This window comes from Hypanus sabinus, chromosome 3, assembly GCF_030144855.1.
Source record: "Hypanus sabinus isolate sHypSab1 chromosome 3, sHypSab1.hap1, whole genome shotgun sequence".
In the NCBI taxonomy this organism is placed as follows: Eukaryota; Metazoa; Chordata; class Chondrichthyes; order Myliobatiformes; family Dasyatidae; genus Hypanus; species Hypanus sabinus.
In genome coordinates, this window is record NC_082708.1 from 123901585 (window position 1) to 123921668 (window position 20084).

At 39.4% G+C, this 20084-nt stretch overlaps 1 pseudogene; it reads left to right on the forward strand.

The window, feature by feature from the left end:
- The first annotated feature begins 2739 nt into the window (after positions 1-2739).
- On the forward strand, positions 2740-18569 carry LOC132390836 (annexin A5-like; annotated as a pseudogene).
- The last annotated feature ends 1515 nt before the right edge of the window (positions 18570-20084 follow it).

Below are 20084 nucleotides of genomic sequence, written 5' to 3' on the forward strand. Positions count from 1 at the left end.
TTAAAGTGTATAAGGCAGAACAATTAATATGACGAAAACACGCTTTAACTTAAGTATAAAGTATAGGATGAATCTACACCAATAACCAGATTTTAATTCTGGTTTAAGAGATCGATAACCATCTTACACGATCAGAATTGTTCATTTATTAGAGACTGGTGCCTGTAGCAGTAGGGAAGTTCTCCTCCAGATATTTTCTCGCTTCTGAAGTTAAAGAAAAACCTATCGTGGAGCATTCGACGGAGATATTCGAAGCTTCGCAGGGTATAGGAGCGCAGTTTTCAGATTTTTCTCATAACATTCAGCCATCAACGGTTTAAAAAGAAGCCTTCTTTTTAAAAGGTCAGGGCTAAAGTCTTCGACCAGGCGGAAGCAATATTCTTTGAATTTAATCATTCCTGCTTGACGAGCTGCACATATAAGTTGTTCTTTGTCATGTACATAATGGAACCGGATAATTACCACCAAAGGTTTGTCTGTAGCACTTGGTGATCGACGCCGAATTCTATGTGCCCAATCCAAAAAAGGAGGGTTATTCGGGAAAATGGTCGGAAACGCTTCTTTTAAAAGTTGAGCAAAATATTTCGAAGGGTCATCTTTTTCTATGCCGTCTGGAAGACCAAGTATACCTAAGTTCTGTCTTCTGGACCAATTCTCAAAATCGTCACTCTTGGCTTTAAGGGCTTCCATCAGCTTAATGGTCAAAATTAAATCCTGTTGCAGTTTTTCAATAGTCAAATCTCGCTTCCGAGCATCTTCTTGCAGAGACGCAATAAAAGCTTGTTGCTGTTTAATTACTGAATCCATCTTAACCATGTACTCTTGAAAAGCCTTTATATCTTCTTTAAAAAGTTGTTGTAGTTCATCAAATTTTTTATCCAAAACCTCCATAAACAATTCATAAGTTAATTGAGTTTGTTGTGGCGGAGCCTGCTTCTTTCCGTTACCGTTCTGATTGCGTCCGGGATCCCGTCCCTTAGACCTGAGAGACATTTCTGTTTGCATATCTTCAAAGGTTCACAACAAACTCTTGGCAGTAAGTTCAAAAAAAATTAACAAAGAAACTTTCGGTATAGGTAAAAATAAGCTGAATAAGGGTGATGAAAGGTTAAAAAAAAGTAAAGGTTATGGAGCGAATCCAAAACAGTACTCACTCCATGAGCGTCTCCAGCTGACTCCAGAACTCACTTTTCCATAAACCTCCTAACTGGCTGGTCCCTTCTTGACTTTGGATCCAAACGTATCCATTTGTTCCTGTATTTCAATGCTGCGCTGTAGTAAACATCCTGTAAGTATTTATTACACTGACAGTCTTGAATAAACTCTATTGAAATGAATTGACTTCATTCCTAACATCCCATACATCTTTGCTCCTCTGGAAGATCTGAAATATTTTAAACCAATTAATATATTTGGAACATGTACAAATACTTTCCTCACATATTTCAGTTTAAGGTTGAAACACAAATCAAACATTACATTAAAGTTAGAGGGAGCTACTCTTGATATCATAGAACCTTCAGGAAATGGTGCAAGATAACTTGAATAGACAGGAAATGTTGTTTCTGTGAAAGAGACACCAGGATGTTGTGTTGCCTCTTGGATGCTAGTGCTAAGGATATCTCAGAGTGGCTGCAGAACATTCTAAAGAGAGCGGGTAGGCAGCCAGAGATCCTGGTGCACATTGGCATCAATGATGTTGATAGGAAGTGGAATGAGGTCCTATGCAGGAAAGAGGCTGGAAAACTAAAAAGCAGGACTTTGAAGGTAATCATCTCCTGATTATTTCTGGTGCCACTTGTTAGTAAGGGCAGGAATAGAAAGATAGATCAGATGAATGAGTGGCTGAGGAACTGATACAGGGGATAAGGTTCTGGTTTTTTATCACTGTGACCTCTTCTTGGGCAGGAGTGATTTAGAGACTTTAAACATGAAGGTAGGAGTGTTGCTAGAGGAAGGCATTGGAGATGGTGTGGTCCAACAAATGGTGCAAGTTATTGTGGCAAATAATAGGGGTTATTCAGGGGTTATTTGCGTGGAGTTCTGCATAGGTACGTTCCAATGAGATGGGAAAGGATGGTAGGGTATAGGAACCATGTTCTACAAAGGCTATTGTAAATCTAGTCAAAAAGAAAAGAAAAGCTTACGAAAGGTTCAAAAAACTAGGTAATGATAGAGATCTAGAAGGTTATAAGGCTAGCAGGAAGGAGCTTAAGAATTAAATTAGGAGAGCCAGAAGGTGCCATGAAAAGGCCTTGGCAGGCAGGATTAAGGAAAACCTCAAGGAATTCTACAAGTATGTGAAGAGCGAGAGGATAAGGCATGAGAGAATAGGACCAATCAAGTGTGACAGTGGAAAAGTGTGTATGGATGCTGCCTGGTTTAGAGGGCATGTGCTATCATGAGAGGCTGGAAAAACTTGGGTTGTTTTTTCTGGAGCAACAGAGGCTGAGGGGAGATCTGATAGAGGTTTGTTTATTTCTTATTATTGAGGTACACGTGGAGCAGATCCTTCTGGGCCTTAGAGCCACGCCGCCAGAAACCCACTAATTTAACGCTAGCTTAATCACAGTACAATTTGCAATGACCAATTAATCTGCCAACAGGTACGTCTTTAGACTGTGGGAGGAAATTGGAGCACCTGGAGGAAACCCATGCGGTGAAGACCTCCTTACCCGGGTCTCCTGAGCTATAAATTGTTGTGCTGACCGCTACGCTACCGTGCTGCCCCACGGAGGTGCGGTCCAGGGTCATGAACTGCTTCCTGTCTGAAATCACATGGGCAAGTTCAAGAAAGTGTGGGAGGTTTTCTCCCTTGAGGATAACGACAGTGAATTGTACGATCCAACTCATTACATTTTTACAAGTGCCAAGTCCACTTCTGTTTTACTGTTACCGAGTCGAGGTCGACTTCAGATTGAAGTTTCTGAAGCACATAAGTGATATATTGTTCTTTTCTAAACTTGTTGACAAATATTTGGTTTTGTATCTTTGCAGGGTGCTGGAACTGATGAAAAATGCTTGATAGAAATTCTTGCCTCAAGAACTAATCAGGAACTGAAAGCAATTATTCAGGCTTATAAAGAAGGTATGATCTAGTACCTCATTTAATATGTAATAACACTAGATTCTAAAGCAGGTGAGACATGATTTGTTCGGAAAGCCAAGTATCTGAAATAAAAACCTGGAATATTGGAAATTTTTAACAGGTTAGGCAGCATCGGTGGAGGGAGTAAACAAAGCAACACTTTAGGTCACTTACTTGAAATTCTGATGGATGGTCTTTGATCTGCAAAATTAATGTGCTGGGCTACTATTCTTGTTGCTAAATCAACAAGGGTATTGAAATTGTTTGAACATGAGATGGTAACTTGAGTGCTGTTAGGTGACTTATAAATTTTACATTCTGCTTCTCCTTTCATTTAAAAGTTTTCTCGTACTCCAGTTTTAAAATATTGTTTCAAAAATTGGCATTAGCACTTTGGTAGAATGATTTAAAAATTATTAATAAATCTGCTTTTGATCCTTGCACTGTACCATGATTCATGTTATTAATTGACATACCAAATGAAATACACCCTGTGGTCTCTTTATTAGGTACACCTGTACAGTGCTCATTAATGCAAATATCTAATCAGCTAATCATGTGTTAACGATTCCATGCATAGAAGCATGCTGACATGGTCACGTGGTTCAGACCAAACATCAGAATGGGGAAGTAATGTGACTTCAGTGACTTTGACTGTGGAATGATTGTTGGTGCCAGACAAGGTGGTTTGAGTGTCTTAAACAGTTGATCTCCCGGGATTGTCACATGCAACCGTCTCTAAACTTTATGGGGAATGATGCAATAAACAAAAAACAAAAACATCCAGTGAGCGGCAGTTCTGTCGGCAAAAATGCCTTGTTAACAAGAGAGGTTTGGCGACTCCTTTCTGACTGTTTCAAGCTGACAGGAGGATGACTGTAATTCAAACAACCTCGGGTTACAACAACAGTGTGCAGAAGAGCATCTCTGAACGCACAACATATTGAACGTTGAAGTGGATGGTCTCCAGCAGCAGGAGACCATGAACATACACCCCGTGGCCCTTTCATTAGTTACAGGGGGTATGCATGCTGATACATTTTGGCAAAAACGGTTAATTTGTTCTATGAGGTCTAGGTGGTTGCTATTAGTAGTGAACTCCAGGCATCATTGTCTGTTTTGTTGTTTTGACTTGTGAATCACAAGAATAATTTTTGGTCCTAACTATCTTTTTTAACAGCTTTTAGAATATAGCAAAGATTTGGAGGAGTCTATTGTCAGTGATACTTCTGGACATTTCCAAAGGATTTTGGTGATTCTACTACAGGTAGAGATTTAGAAAAATAAACGTTTATCAATGTTTAAAATGCCAAAACATTGGATTTATTGTAAGTTTTAAAGTGCCACAGCTATGGAAATAGTATTGCAGATTTACTATTGGTTTTGGTCATACATTTCATCAACTTGAATGTTAACTCAATAAAGCCCAGGGTACTTAACAGGAGCATTATCAAATAAAGTCTGAAACCAGATACAAAAGCAAATATTGGGTCTGGGCTTGGGAACACAGCTGGGTATTAAGTAGTGTCCCAAAGAGGTGAGGAGGAGAGAGTAACATTATCAGTTAGAGGGGGAAAGTTGCTGGGGTTAAGGCCTGGGCAAATGAATGCCTCCCTTGAAGGAAATTGAATTGGTGGCTAGGCTGTAAGAATGTACACAGGGAGTAGTAAAACTGGATTTTTCAAATTAAGTTGTTGCTGTACTGGTAGCCAGTAGAGATAAAAAGCTTGTGATTGACCCTAGTGTGTGTTACAAAATAGAGCATGTAGGTTTGGTTGTAATAGAAAACCGACCCTGGGCGGATTTTAGTAGTCGTTAAACAAAGGAATGATTGAGGGATTTAAAGCAGAAAGGGTTGATGTAAGACATATGATAGAGATGGTGTGACATTTAGATTTAGCCTAGAATGGTGACTCTAATTAGTTCTCAGAAGATGCTCAGGGAAACGGATAAAATTGTTACAAGGGATCACTTAATGGTGGTAATTGAACAGAATGAGTCTGGCTTTCCCAGTATTTAAGTGGAGCACTTTGTTTTTTCATCCAATCAAGTGCTGATGAACAGTGTCAGACTGTACGTGCTGGTGTTGAGATGGGATGGTGCTACAATATTAATTTGCAGCCTCACCACTTGATGTACCATCAATAACTCTCTGAGACGTGAGGCGAGATATCGGCTTTTATTGACTGGAAGAAAGAACAAGCAGCAATTGACCACCATACTACATCCTGGAGACTGAGGGCTGGGCTCAGGCCTCAAACGCCTTTATACTGGGGTCTGTGGGAGGAGCCACAGGAGCAGTCAGCAGGGGGGCATGTCCAGACAGGTATATGTAGTTCACCACACCGCTCTGAGCGAGAATTGAAGCTCATGGGGTTCACTGTGAAATGCACACGGCAATTTGTGGTTAATGTATTCCTCCTCTCCTACACCATTAGTGATAACAGAACATTACCAGTCAGCTGTATGAATATAATCCATGGCTAAGGGGGTGGGGAGAGACAATACACTAATAATTGATATTTCTTCATCTTTATTAGGCCAACAGAGATGAGAGCACAACATATGATGAAGGAGCAGTTAAAATAGATGCACAGGTCAGTGAAAGCATTCTGTAGTTTATTTTTTACAAAAGAAAAATTGTTTATAAGCCTTTAAACTTTACGTTGTTTGATGTTGGTGACTGAGCTTGATCAGAGCATCACTACTGTAGACAAATTTCAAAGTAAATTTTATTATCTAAGTTCATATATGTTACCACATACAACCCTGAGATTCATTTTCTTGTGGGCATACTTGATAAAGCGATAATAGAATAATAACTATAACAGAATCAATGAAAGACCACATCAACTTGGGTGTTCAACCAGTGAGCAAAAGATGACAAACTGAGTAAAATATAAAAGTAAATAAAAAATAATAGATAAGCAATAAATATTGAAAATGTGAGATGAAAAAGTGAGTTTATAGGTTGTGGGAACATTTTGATGATGGGATGAGTGAAGTTAAGTGAAGTTATCCCCTTTGGGTTAAGAGCCTGATGGTTGGGAGGTGGTAATAACTGTTCCGGAACCTGTAGGTGTGGGTCCTGAAGCTCCTGTACCACCTTCCTGATGATAGCAATGAGAAGAGAGCATGTCCTGGCGTGGGGCTCCGTGATGATGGTTGCTGCTTTCCCGTAACAATGCTTCCTGTAGATGTGCTCAATGGTGGGGAGTACTTTACCTGTGATGGACTGGGCCCTAGCCATTACTTTATGTGGGATTTTCCATACCAAGCTGTGTTGCCACTAGTCAATATGCTCTCCACCACACATCTATAAAAGTTTACCAGTAAACATATCCCTATTCCCCCTCCTCAACCACCCCTCCCTTATGTTCTGTCTGGGTACCCTATAAACCTGCTGGCATGAATATCGATTTTTCCTTCCTGTGAACAAATTTCCTTCCCTCCCCCCATTTTCCTCTATTCCTCTCTCTGACCATCTCACCTCCCTATACTTTCCCTGGGTCCCCTCCTCCTCCCCTTTCTCCTATTGTCCACTCTTCTCTCCTATCAGATTCATCCTTCTCCAGCCCTTGACCTTTCCCACCCACCTGGCTTCACCTATCACCTTCCAGCTATCCTCTTTCTCCTCCCCCAACCTATTTATTCAGCCATCTTCCCCCTTCTTTCTCAGTTCTGAAGAAGGGTCTGTTTACTCTTTTCCCTAGATGCTGCCTGAGTTCTTCCAGCAGTTTGTGTGTGTTACTTCTGTAGGCGTTTGTCCAAGTTTTAGATGTCATGCTGAATCTTCGTAAGCTCCTATGGAAGTAGAGATGCTCCTGTGCTTTCCTCATAGTTGCACGCGTGCTGACCCCAGGACAGGTCTTCTGAAATAATAACTGAGGTACTTAAAGTTGCTGACCCTCTCCACCTCTGATCCTTCAGTGAGGACCTCTGTTTTCTTCATCCTAAAGTCAATAATCAGCTCCTTGGTCTTGGTGACATTGAGTAAGAAGTTGTTTTGGCACCACTCAGCTAGATTTTCAGTCTTCCTTCCTATATGCTGACTTGTCACCACCTTTGACTCGGCGTATGACACCGGTGACATCAGCAAACTTGAAAATGGCATTGGAACTATTCTTAGCCAGACAGTCATAAGTGTAGAGAGCAGAGCAGGGAGCTAAGCACACAGCCTGGTGGTACACCTGTGATGCTGGAGTTTGTGGAGATGTCCTCGTCAATCCAAACTGACTAGGGTCTGCAAGTGAGGAAATTGAGGATCTAATTGCACAAGAAGGTATTGAGGCCAAGGTGTATACACAGTTCCATACAAAAATGATGTCTGAATTGTTATGTGGCCCCACTCTCTCACAGTACTTCAGAGAAAATGTTTGTAAAAGTTTAATTTTAAACTGTATTTGTTCCACCTTTTGGAGGAAATGGAGGGGAAAAACATTACTTATAAAATTTCTGAAGTAAGTTAACTGGCAGAGTGGCCGATTGTTGATGTGTGAGTGTATGAGATTTGCATGTGAGTGCTCTGTAGAATAACGTAGCAGCAGGTTAAAGTTAGAAAGAACAATCCAATTACCTCAACTTCCATGTTTTTGGAAGGGTTCCTGTCAATGGAAAACCTCTGAAAGAGGAAAAGTAGGTAAGAGGCAGTTAGTATGAATTAATGCAAACAATTCTGCTCACTGCTTTTGAGTATTGATGATAATCCTAAATTCTATCTGGAAATAAGTGTTAGGTTGCCAGAATGAGGCAGAGGAAACATAAATTGGGAGCAAGCTGTCAAAAATGCTTTGGAAATTAGGAATGAACTATTAATGAATGGGTCATTCTTTTTTATTGAATGCATCAACGTGTCAAGAAGTCCATATTGGGTAACTTGTCTTGAGCTTGGGAGAGAACGTTCCTCCTGATCCTTGTGTTTCTAATGATATTTAGAAGACAAACTCATCTGCAACTACAATACGTGCTGCCTGTGGTGAAGGGGGGCACTCTTACTTTATGGAGGGGGTTAATTAAGCAAGTTAATTTGTTCTGAATGCTGTTGACTTTGGTGAGGTCTGCTTATCCAGCCAAATACAGAGTTTTCCTGAGCTCTGCTGATTTGTGCCTTTGTGAGTCAGTCAGCATGAAATATTAAGTTCTGGGCATGTTTCTGTAATCACAGCACTTGTACAACCGGTTCAGTGAGGTTTCTGATTAATGGTGATTTTGTTGGTGACACTCTCTGTAATGATAAAGCTCCATCAAGGCTAGGCAGGTAGATACTTTAGTTGTGAATGGTCTGGATTTATATATTCCCAATTCCTGTTTAAAGGTCATTTATTAAGTTGGTAGAGTCTTGATAATCCAGCATTTTGAGTGTTATTTTGATTATTTGAATTCCTCAGGAATTTTGTTGGATTTGCATTTCTTTTTCCAGATTATTGATCCAGGTCTTTGATTCTTACATAATCACGTTTTACTTGTATGAACAAACTTTTAGGGCCAGGGGCAGGAAAGGAGGAATGTGTGGAGACGAGTGTCAAATGAATACTGTTGAAAGAGTTCAATCTTTTCCTCCTGTGTGCTGTGGATCGATCATTTGTTTCATCTCTATGCAACAGGAACTGTTTCAAGCCGGAGAACTGAAGTGTGGTACTGATGAGTCAATGTTCCTGTCCATCATAGGCAGTAAGAGTGTTCATCATCTTCGGCAAGGTTTGCATTGCTGGCTTTACTTTCCTTACTGATGTTTACTCATCATAGTGTGGCATTATGTCATGTGACACTTTACATTTTGGTGACTTTAACAGAGTATGTTGTTTGTCATCTATATCAGTGACTTGGAGGGCTATCACTCAGGTGCATGCTAGTGAGACTAGGTAGAATAACAGTTTAGCAGGGACTAGATGGGCTGAAGGGCCTGCTTCTTTCCTGTAGTGTTCTCTGATTGTATGAGTATTTGGGTGGAAATTTTAAAATTCTACATTCTAGGATTTAGACATTTCTAATCTTTTTGTACTTTATTTCTTTCTTCCTTCCCCCACATTCATCATCAGAGCTCTGTGCATGCAATATTTATGCTGAGTTGGGAGAACACTAATCAGACTGCAGAAAATATTTTTCACATATTAGTGGGAGACTATATAGTTAAGGACAACCTCCGCATGGAAGATTAGTTAGGAAGGTTCAATCGTTAGGTATTAATATTGAAGTAGTAAAATGGATTCAACAGTGGCTGCATGGGAGATGCCAGAGAGTAGTGCGGATAACTGTTTGTCAGGTTGGAGGCCGGTGACTAGTGGTGTGCCTCAGGGATCTGTATTGGATCCAATGTTGTTTGTCATATACATTAATAATCTGGATGATGGGGTGGTAAATTGGATTAGTAAGTATGCAGATGATACTAAGGTAGGTGGTGTTGTGGATAATGAAGCGGGTTTTCAAAGTTTGCAGAGATTTAGGCCAGTTAGAAGGGTGGGCTGAATGATGGCAGATGGAGTTTAATGCTGATAACTGTGAAGTGCTACATTTTGGTAGGAATAATCCAAATAGGACATACATGTTAAATGGCAGGGCATTGAAGAATGCAGTAGAACAGAGTGATCTAGGAATAATGGTGCATAGTTCCCTGAAGGTGGAATCTCATATGGATAGGGTGGTGAAGAAAGCTTTTGGTATGTTGGCCTTTATAAATCAGAGCATTGAGTATAGGAGTTGGGATGTAATGTTAAAATTGTGCAAGGCATTGGTAAGGCTGAATTTCGAGTATTGTGTACAGTTCTGGTCACTGAATTATAGGAAAGATGTCAACAAAATAGAAAGAGTACAGAGAAGATTTACTAGAATGTTACCTGGGTTTCAGCACCTAAGTTACAGGGAAAGATTGAACCAGTTAAGTTTTTATTCTTCGGAGTGTAGAAGGTTGAGGGGGGACTTGTTAGAGGTATTTAAAATTATGAGGGGGATAGATAGAGTTGATGTGGATAGGCTTTTTCCATTGAGAGTAGGGGAGATTCAAACTAGAGGATGAGTTGAGAGTTAGAGGGCAAAAGTTTAGGGGTAACGTGAGGGGGAATTTCTTTACTCAGAGAGTGGTAGCTGTGTGGAATGAGCTTCCAGTAGAAGTGGTAGAGACAGATTTGGTATTGTTATTTAAAGTAAAATTGGATAGGTATATGGACAGGAAAGGAATGGAGGGTTATGGGATGAGTGCGGGTCAGTGGGACGAGGTGAGTGTAAGCGTTCGGCACAGACTAGAAGGGCCAAGATGGCCAGTTTCCATGCTGTAATTGTTATATGGTTATATTTATGGAGTGCCCATCTTTGAATATTCCAAAATATTCCCAGCCAATGAACTGCTTCTGAATCTCACCCATTTCACCCAGTGGAAGTGTCACGTTGCAAATTAGTGGAGTCCTCGGTCAAAAAGCCAAATTTCCACAAATGATGGAAATATTAAATCCATATAGAAACATAGACAACCTACAGTACAATGCATGATTTTCAGCCCCAAAGCTGTGCCCAACATGTCCTTACCTTAGAAATTACCTAGGGTGATCCATAGCCCTCTATTTTTCTGAGCTCCATGTACCTGTCCGGGAGTCTCTTAAAAGACTCTATTGTATCTGCCTCTACCACAGTCACCAGTAGCCCATTCTACACACTCAACACTCTGCATAAAAAAAACAACTTGCCCCTGACATTTCCTCTGTACCTACCTCCAAACACCTTGAAAACTGTGTCCTCTCGTACTTGCCATTTCCGCCCAGGGGAAAAGCCTCTGACTTTCCACACGAGCAATGCCTCTCATCATCTTGTGCACCTCTATCAGGTCACCTCTCATCCTCTGTCACTCCAAGGAAAAAAAGGTCAAGTTCACTCAATCTATTCTCATAATGCATGCTCCCCAATCCAGGCAACATATTTATAAACCTCCTCTGCATCCTTTCTATGGTTTCCACATCCTTCCTGTAGTGAGGCGACCAGAACTGAGCACAGTACTCCAAGTGGGGTCTGACCAGGGTCCTATATAGCTGCAACATTACCTCTTGTCTCCTAAACTCAATCCAACAATTGATGAAGGCCAATGTACCGTATAGCTTCTTAACCAGAGTCAACCTGCGCAGCAGCTTTAAGTGTCCTCTGGACTCGGGCCCCATGATCCCTCTGATCCTCCACACTGCCAAGCGTCTTATCATTAATACTATATTCTGCCATAATTTCTGACCTACCAAAATGAACTACCTCTCACTTATCTGGGTTGAACCCCATTTGCCACTTCTCAGCCCAATTTTGCATCCTATCAATGTCCCGTTGTAACCTCTGACAGCCCTCCACACTATCCACAACACCCCCAACCTTTGTGTCATCAGTCCACAACACCTCCAACCTTAGTGTCATCAGCAAATTTAATAGCCCATCCTTCCACTTCCTCATCCAGATCATTTATAAAAAATCACAAAGAGTAGGGGTCCCAGAACAGATCCCTGAAGCACACCACTGGTAATTGACCTCCATGCAGAATATGACCTGTCTGCAACCACCCTTTGCCTTCTGTGGGCAAGCCAGTTCTGGATCCACAAAGCAATGTCCCCTTTGATCCCATACTTCCTTACTTTCTCAATAAGCCTTGCATGGGGTACTTTATCAAATGCCTTGCTGAAATCCATATACATTACATCTACTGCTCTACCTTTATTAATGTGTTTGGTCACATCCTCAAAAAATTCAATCAGGCTCATGAGGCATGACCTGCCTTTCACAAAGGCATGCTGACTATTCCTAATCATATTATGCCTCTCTGTCTGAAAGTAACCAGTAAAACATATTGCAAGGCAACAGTTGTTAAAGGAACTAGCTTGAAAATTGATACACACAATGCATAAATAAGAAAATGTTTAGTTCAATTTTTGAAAAGAACAGTGCCGATTATTAATGAATTACTTTAGAATACTTGAGCTTCCTTGGATGTCATTCACCCACAACAAATGTTGTGTCAATGTGAACTCATTTATTTGGTAACATGTCAAATGATATCGGTCATACAGCAGGAATGTGGTAGGGCCTAACAACAATTTCCATTTTTTTGGTAACTAATGTAGCAAGGTGCTTCAGAGGAAAAAATAATGATGTTTATCAGTGAAGCCACATAACTGATATTGGGTCAGATGACCAAAAGCTTGGTTAAAGTGGAAGGTGGTACAGATTACATGGAACTGTAGAGTCACACAACACAGGAAATAGACCTTTCAGCTCACTGTGTGCATGATGGGCAATAAGTCCCAATCTGTACTGGTCCCCTTTGCCAACACTTAGTTGATAACCCGTTATGCCTAGTTGGTTCAAGTGCTTGGCCAAATGCTTTTAAATGTAGTGAGAGCACCTGTCCCTACTACTCTCTTTGGCAGTATATCTAAATAAACATATCTAAATATGGATTGGGGATTCAACAGTAAGTACATTGGATAATGCCAGGCAGTGTTAAGGCATTGTAAGTAATAATGACAAGGAGATAAGAAACTAGACTCGCACTGTATGTGGGATCTCGTTGGGTTTCAGACAGGTGTCAGAGTGATTTTCTTAATTCAAGGGATGGACACGGAAGACTTGGTTAGTTGCTATTTCCCCTTTTGTTTAGTTTCAGGACATTTCTGCTCATGCAAAAATGACCTGACTGCTTGGAGGTAGTGGATAAGTTAAGAGAGGGATAGTAGATGGAGCGAGGTGTCATCAGGGTGCATGGAAACCAATTATTTTTGTATGTTAAACACCAATATTCTGATTTGAAGTTAAAGTCTGGGATGGATTTTTGGACTATTAGAGGTACATGTGAGACGTGAAAAGAAAAGCTACTGTTGCTGTTTTCTGGTTTTGACTGTGTTGACAAAAATACAAACAACAGTTATCCTACTTAGCTGGATGATAGCCAAGCAGCGTAGAAGGAGCGCTGAGTGATCAACCATAGAGTTTGAAATGAGCAAGGAAAGTTAGATTACTTTTGATATGATTACCAGTCATAACGGACTTGACTTTAATTGGAACTTAGGGTTTTGAGCATGTAAGCCAGCATTGACCTCTGATATAACAGTATCGAGTAGTTTATTTAGTGCACAGGTGCAATTTTTGTTGAATTATTATTGTTGCATTTAATAACTCAACAAAAACTGGGTGTGAAGCTTGAACAATCATGGTTTGCACAAAGCAAGTATTTTAAATGCATGTTGTTTCAATATTTGGATCCAAGATTACTTGCTTCATTTATTGAATGTGGCTGTCACACATTCATTTGGATTTATTTGTTGCCCTCTCCTGATTGCCTCTGAGAAGGGGTGCTAAACTGACCTACTTTTTTTCATTGTATTGAAGCTATTCTCACATTGCTGTCTGGGTGGGGTGTCCCAGAATCCGGAGCTGGTGATGAAGAAGGAACAGCGGTTTGAGGATGATGTGCGAATATGCATGTGGTAGAATTCCAGTCACTTGGTGTTGGACTCATGGGTTTCAGAGGTATTAAATAGCTACTGTAAAATGTAAAGCAATATAAAGAAATTTGTTCAGCAAGTAAGCCCTCTTAACCAATGATACAGGATCTGGACCCGAAGCCCATTCCTTTGCCTCTGCAGATGCTACATGACCTGCTGAATTGCTCCAGCTGTTCATTTCGTTTTCCCTCAGTTTCCAGCATCTGTAGTCACTTTTGTTTCATGTCTATCAGTCTGTACTGCTGTAATATTTTTATAAGAACTGTTATGGTCCTTGATGTGATTTGTGCTGGTAAGTATTGTTTGTGAGTGCCTGGGCTGAATTTTACCTCAGATGATTAGTTGCTGAGGAAGTTTCTTATGTGCTAAGTTAAATTTAAGGCATCATTCTCCTGATAAAAGAATTAGTCTGAAAGTAACCTTGAATTTGTTCAATTTGATTACATTTCTTTTACAGAAAAAAATGTATATTTCTAGCTCTTTGCAGTAGCTGAAATGCAGAAATGAATCTGGATTGTAGAGTAACATTGCTTGGTGTGAAACCTGTTTGTAGTAAAATGAAGTGCACAATAATTTAGTTCAATTTTACCAGTTGTATTAAATAAAAATCATTGTGAAGTTTCACATTTTAAGTATCTACTTGTGCTTTCTTACTCATTGTTGGAAATTATGTCTGTTTCTATATGTGGTCCCTTTCAGTTTTTAAAGAGTATATGAAAATCTCAGGATACCAAATAGAAGAAAGCATTGCTTCTGAGACATCTGGAAATCTGAGGAGCACCTTGCTAGCAGTTGGTAAGAAGCACGTGCTGATGTTCTCATGCTGTAGTCCAAAATGTTTAACTCAAAACCAGGCCAATCAACTCCATTGATTCTAAAATACAAAACTCTTTCCAGCATTCTTAAATCAATATATATTTCTCTTTCTCTTCTGCTTGCCTATCTCCATTTTAATTCTAGTTTCACCATAAATGAATCCACACTTCAACTAATAGCCAGTTGGATCAGAAGGCCATTGTTGTTAATTGCTCTAGTTGATTAATTCCCTCTGTATGCAAAAAGTATAAAGTTTAAAATTAGTTACCTATTTTTATAACAACAAAATTAATAATCTGTACATAATTTATGTTTGTGTTCTATTTCAGTGAAGTGTGTAAGAAGTGTTCCTGGATATTTTGCTGAAACACTTTATAATGCCATGAAGGTCTGTTGAATAAGTTGTTTACATTTATTAGATTAATTATTATAACCAGTTCTTTTCTCAATATAAAAATGACAATGTGTGTACCCAGTTCTTTGTGCTAAGTGCAAACCACTAAGAATATATTAGAATAACATTATCGAGAGAACTGTTTACAAAGTTTATCAGTATCCAATTCTGGATATTGGTATGTTTATCTTTTGAATGTACCAAAATAGGACAAAGCAAAAGCTGTATTTGAAGTTAATGTGTAGTTAATAAAAAGAATAGTGATAACTAAAATGGTTTTGAAGGAAGAAACTGTCAATCTAAATTCCAGGATTATTTTTTAATTAATTTATTTCTAAAATTCACTCTATATTGTAGTACATCTTGGTAATCTTACTCCTGTTTAAACCACTGATAGTCTCTGCTGGAGGAAGAGAGACTTGCTCTAGTCATTAAAGATCAGCTTTAATATTGCATGTACATTGAAACGTGGAAACATGCAGTGAAATATGGAGTTTGCGTTAACAACCAACACATTCCGAGGATGTGCTGGGGGCAGCCTGCACCCTGAGGGTACACATGATGTGCTCCTTGGAGGTTTCTATTGACCCAAATCGCTGTATGGGTTGAAGCTGTGGGACAGGGGTAAGATCCATTGGGTGTCTCAATCTACGTGTCTGTGATACTGCTGTAAGAAAGATTTTCATTGTACCTGTATCTGAATTGTGCTTGTGCATGTGACAATAAACTCAGAATGCCTTGTGATCAGTAATTTGTAAGCTGTGCATACACCGTTTTCCTGAAGAGGGCAGTGTTACCTTGATCTTTCTAATCTCAAGGTAGAGTAACGACAACTGATCACTGTGCACCGCAGTCTTAACGATATCATTGATGCCCTTTTGATGAAGTGGAACTCAAATGAATGTGGATTAGAAATGTTTGCAAAATTCAGGTAGTGATAGATTAGATCTGTGATTCATTAGGGTTCCCTTGAGAATTCTGAACTTCACGGGTTACCACCCCTGGAATGTCCAACCTGTTTCGAACATGAGAAGGCATCTCTTCTGGTCAATAGCCACGTGACTCCATTATTCTCAGGCAGCCTATGTTGCCCCCCCATATTTCAGCAGCTTTCTTAATTGCGTAATAGCCTTGATTGCCTTAATTGACTAACTTGATCTATAGAAACGGTTTATTTGGTAAGTCATTATCATATTGTCAGACCTGAGCTTGTTGAAGTAACTAAATATTTTCACATATTTCCTTGTTTAACTAGGGAAGTGGCACGGATGATGATACACTTATCAGGGTTATGATTTCAAGGAGTGAAGTTGACTTGTTGGATATTCGTAAGGTATTTTATGAAAACTATGTACGATCACTCCACAGTATGATCAAGGTATGACCATAGAACAAAATGTACTATCTGGCAATAAGGAAAATAAACCAGTCAGTGATGTGTCTGTAAATAAGGTAGAGAAGTGGAAATATATTTCAAAAAATGACAGGTAAGGAATTTATAGAAGATCTTGAGGATAATATTTTTTGTACATTAGAGTGGTTGTTATCTGGGAGGTGCTGGAATTGAATGCAGTTACTATTTTTGAGGCATTAAGACAGGTAAAGGATATGGCCCTAATGTAGACAAATGGGATTGGTGTACATAAACAAAGAAGTCAGTGTAGATGGACATGGTGATGAAAGCAGAATTGTCAGACAGTGGCCTATTTAAAACACAATGGCAGTTTAACAACGTCTGAATGAAGGTGCATCTCGAAGAACAGTGGAATTCAATATTAGTTACATCATTATCAAAAACTGGAGGGCAGGAGAAAGGGGTGATTCACTCTTGTATATGGGTTAATATGGAAGTTAAAACTGTTTTCCTGCATAATTACAGTACTTGATTTAAATGTGAAATGCACTAGGATACTCTGAAGTGAAAAATATGAAATAATTGGACATTATCAGTAAAACAGCCAGCTTGAACTGACTTGTACATCAGTTGGAATGCCGTTGAGTTCAGTGATGACTGCCCTCTTCTGCTGGTGCTGAGCTGTGTTGGTCTCTGCCTACCGTTTGGATTCGTCGGTTGCATGGAGAGGGGAGCCTGCTGCATGGGCAGCAGCTTGCCTTCCATATCATCCTGCCCTGTCATGCATGTGCCAGCTAGGACACAACATGCTTAGTTGACTCTGACCAGTGGAGGGCCTCACATTGGTGATCAGATTTGGAAACAAGATAAATTTTGCATAATCCACGATGAGATTAGAAAGATGGAGCTGGATCTTCCCATGATTGCTGAGCTGGCCATGTTTGCTATGAAATGATATAATTCTGGAAGCAGCCTCCCGGCACAAGTTATTGGTGCAGTCCTTCACAATACAGGGCCTCTTTTCAGCTGTAAGTGGCTGACACTGCCTGTGCAACTGGAATGGGGAGGAGATGGTAATTGGGAGCCCTGGTAAGACATCTCCTAATGTGGTTGTGCCCCCTGCCTTTCTGTCATATATGTACAGCAAATTGTGCTGATACCATCTTGATTACTGGAACTGGGGCCGTACACCGACATGTGAGTTAGGATATATAATGGCTGTTCAAACGTCCAATTGATGATGGCTATAGGTACCAGCAGTAACTGCCAATGTGCCTTCGGAAAATCTGGCCCAATAACAGGAATGGACTCACTCAGCAGTTGTATTTCAGATTTGGCATGTTGGGAGATTTATTTCTTTGATCCAATGTGTCAGGTTCCCTTTTAGGATTAACATTTATTGTGAGCTCCTTGAATGGAGGCAGAATAGCAATCATAATTTTCATGATAGATTTTCGAACATTATATATATTGAATTTCAGTGTCTCCAACTATTAAAAGGCAAAGTTCAATGGGAAAATAAGCTAATTGATAGATACTACTGGCATCTTAGTTGAGGAAAAGTGTGAAACAAGTTTTTTTTTCTCTCATTGCTGACTGTGGTTGTGGGTAAATGATGCTACAGTGGAATAGAACAATAGAACTATTGTTCTATACAGTACAACAGAACAATTTTGTGTGTGAAGTTATGTAATAACTTTATTAAGACAGGAAGTGGCAGATGTACAAAGAGCAAATAAGGTATTACAGTGCAAAAAGACCGGAGAAGATTCGATTTAAAAAAAGCAAAATAAATTTTCCATCTATGTGCCTGTAATGATTTGCAGGAAGCCATTGGTATAAAATATCAAAGCTGTCCAAAATCAGACTTTTGTCTGATTTGGAGAAACTAGATGAATGAGTCCATTCTGTTCGTCCAAGGTCGGTTGTTTTACAGCAGTAGGGGAGAATTCCTGAATGTCTCCAGCAGCTTCTCCACTTAACAAAGAAAATGATGTACTTAGACTTTTTTTCCATCGTCCTATTTGGCTGCTGATCCATTGTAGAATGTGTTGATCACAAACATCTCTAACTAAGTTAACCATTGACTATTTGCTCAGGTTATAGACATCTCTAAGCTATTCTGTGATGCTTGCTAGACACCTTGCCAACCATTCTAGTATCTGTACAATTAGTTCTCTAGATCTGCAGTGCCATTGTACTCCATTTTATAGGATGATATGTAGCTGCCTTTTGTAATGGTCTAGTCTAACAAACTATTTTTGATTATTGCCAGAGGAGAACTTCTCCTCAACCCAGACTGAATAGATTCATTTCTGAACACAGCATCTCAGTTCACATGGATAATATTAATAATTCCTTTTCTTTTGTAGAGTGACACTTCAGGTGATTACAGAAATGCCCTTCTAAGCATCTGTGGTGGTGAAGATAATTAAAGCTCCTTCTGAAGTAAAAAGTTCCATAGAAAGTATTGAATCTTTGTCCTGTTAATTGCTTGTCCAAGTACCATTGTAATACAAGTACTTCATTGAGTTACATCTTGCAAAGCATGTTCAAATTTATCTGCTTTCAGAGTTCCTGAAAATATTTATCAGATTTTTGCAGCATGGATATTCAGAATCAGAATCAGACTTTAATCGCCAAGTACCTGTGCACATACAAGGAATTTACTTCCGGCAGATGTTGTCTCTCTGCTCATAACAGATGATAAATATAAATGAAAATATAGATTATACATACAGGTAGTGCAATGCAAGTAATAGTTAGCCGACAGTTAACCGGCAGTTAACTGTTCAGCAAAGTGACCGCAGGAGGGAAAAAACTTCTCCAGTGCCTGTTAGTCTTAGTCTGGAGGGATCTGAAGCGCCTACCAGACGGAAGCAGTTCAAACAGTCCGTGCGCGGGATGGGAGGAGTCCTTTATGATGTTCCCCGCCCTCTTCTTCAACCTGGAAGAGTACAGGTCCACAATAGAGGGCAGGGAGGCTCCAATGATGCACTCGGCAGTCCTCACTTCCAAATAAGTTTAAGCTGAATCCAATAACTAATATGGAAACTATTTTAAAAAGCATTTTGTTTTTGTGGTTGTATTTCTGTGAAATAAAATGGGAAACTAAAAGCTTGCTCCAGATACCATTTAAAGTAACTCAGTTACGAAATGAAGTGGGGACTTGCTACGTGTTACTAGAACCATGAACTCCAGTTTAAATTTGTTTACTTAAAAACAAAATTGAGGATGGAGGCAATAAACATTAATTTATATTAATCTTATTATTGTTATTTTATGGAAGGAAATTTGTCAACTTTATCTGATTGGGCTGTGTTAACTCTTACCTGATCTAGCAATGGCCAAGCGAGCCCTTTCAGCTCTGGAGGAAATTGGAGTAGGCAGTTATTCAGCTTGTCTCCAATGCCCAACTCCAATTTATAAATAAGTAATTAAAGTTATTTTTCACAGCACTCTGTAGGAAGATGGGGACTTTATTACACATTTCAGGTTATGGAGCTTAATTAATATTCATTTTTGTGTGTTCTTTTCTGTACTAGCAGTGGACCAAGGCACATTTTGTGCGTGTTCTGAATTTCCAGCTCTGCAGAATCACTTGTGATCATGACTTCTTTTGTTATTTGACTTTAAAATAATGTGTTGTAATCATTTGCATCTAGAAGGCCCTTCGATGGTATTTCTGTTTGGAGTTTGTATGAGGATCGCTGCATAAGAGGATGTTTTGATCACTGAGGGAAATTGTTCGGTATATGTGAAATCATTGGTAATATCAGTCTCCATAATTGGCAGTATTCATGGAATCCTTTGTTAGTTTCTCTGGAAGTATTTCAAAGCTTTAAGAGTACAAATGCTACTGCATTGTTACAATTATTGTTCAAAATATTAATATGAAAAAGGGTTCTCTTAATCCCTTACTTATTACAGATTATCCTTCAAATTAAAAGATTAGCTTTTAATTATGCA